The sequence below is a fragment of the Erithacus rubecula genome (genome assembly GCF_903797595.1).
Source record: "Erithacus rubecula genome assembly, contig: scaffold_114_arrow_ctg1, whole genome shotgun sequence".
Classification (NCBI taxonomy): Eukaryota; Metazoa; Chordata; class Aves; order Passeriformes; family Muscicapidae; genus Erithacus; species Erithacus rubecula.
Window position 1 is genome coordinate 269,069 of NW_027636257.1, and position 1,518 is coordinate 270,586.

The 1,518-nt window shown below is 61.5% G+C and overlaps 1 long non-coding RNA gene across 1 annotated transcript; it reads right to left on the reverse strand.

Moving 5' to 3' along the window:
• Positions 1 to 203: 203 nt before the first annotated feature.
• On the reverse strand, positions 204 to 1,092 carry LOC306815320. Its single transcript, XR_013777376.1, has 3 exons — positions 1,037 to 1,092; positions 422 to 446; positions 204 to 328 (listed from the first exon to the last, which is right to left on the reverse strand). It is a non-coding gene; the product is annotated as an uncharacterized lncRNA (long non-coding RNA).
• Positions 1,093 to 1,518: the final 426 nt, after the last annotated feature.

The following is a 1,518-nucleotide window of genomic DNA, read 5'->3' on the forward strand; positions in this document are numbered from 1 at the left end:
GTGCAGGGAACAGACTCTGGCCACACGAGAGCTGTGAGGCCACCCAAGGAGTGGAGCCCACCCAGACCTATCAGGGAACCACCCTGAGCATTTCAGATCCCCCCTCACCATCTGACACCATCACGGGGGGCTGTGTCCACTGCCAGGTCTGACACACATGTAGCTGCCACTCTTGGTAACAGTGAAGCTGTCGGGTCTGTCCTGCCACCAGCGCTGCCTGTCCCTGTACCAGGTGATGGCACCGGCGGTCCCCGAGCCCTGGCACGTCAGTGTCACCCGGTCCCACAGCACCGCCGGCATCCAGGGGGGCTCCACCAGGAGCTGGGTGCTCTGGGCACCTGCGGGTGACAGGGGATACCAGCCTGCCAGGGCACCACAGGGCTGGGGACAGCAGGGCAGGGACATGGCATCCCCTGAGGACTCACCAGCGAGGCCGAGGGTCTGGGCTGGAAGGGAGAAGGGACAGGACTGGGTGGGGGTGGCTCTGCAGGGATAGTGTGACCGAGGGGGGGAGAGTGAGACTGTCCCCAAAATGTCCCCATGGGGACACCCTTCTTTTAGGAATGTGCTCAAGTACAGTCCCCAATATGTCTGAAGAAGCTCCCAGGGGACATTTTTTTGTCACACGTCTGGGTAGAACGGACACCTCGACGACAGGGACAACACAGCCACCCTGTGCCTGTTCAGGTCACTACCTGCCATTCCTACGGCCACATCCTCATGATGCTTCCCCCATTTTCTTTGTCCCCACAACTGCCCCAGCCTTGTGGAGCCCAACCCCACAGTTCTTTCCCCTGTTCCTGTTCCCATATCCCTGCCCCCACATTCCCATCCCATTCCTGTCCCCTTGTCCCTGTTCTGAGTGTCACACAATGACCCTGGTGACACTGAGGGAGCTCCGGCTCTGTCCCCCACTGGCTCTGTTGGCCTTGGGGACCTCAGGTAACCTCTCAGCCCCCCTGTGCACCCTCCCCACTGCTCTCTGCCTCACCAGGGCCCATCCCCAGGGCGTCAGGCCCGTGCCCGGGGCACTCACCCCACAGGAGCAGCGCCACCTTCCCGGCCATCCTGGTGTCGCCGGCCATGGTCACTTGTTGCTGGGGCCACCTGTCCCCTGGCTGGCGGCTCTTGGGATGAAGGGACAGGAAGCAAGGGCAGGTGTCTTCTCATTGTGTAGGTGGCTCTTGGTGGGGGTAGGGTGTGGACAGGATGGGGGCAGGGTGGGGACATTGAGGGACATGGGGTGATGGTGGGACATGGTGGGACAGGATGTTGCCAGAATCTGAAGGCTGAGGTGTTGCAGGGAGCCAAGGATGGGTGTCCAGGGCACTGGGGTGCAGGGATGGGGTCCCATGGGAATGGGGGTCACAAGGGTTAGGTGGATTAAAACTCAGTGAAGAAGGTCCCAGAACAACATGGCATCCAGGGATTTGTGATCATGGGATGGATCCCAGGAATGGGGGTGCCAGGGCAATGGGGGTCCTGGGGAAATCATGGGCCCCCAGAGAATGGGGGTCC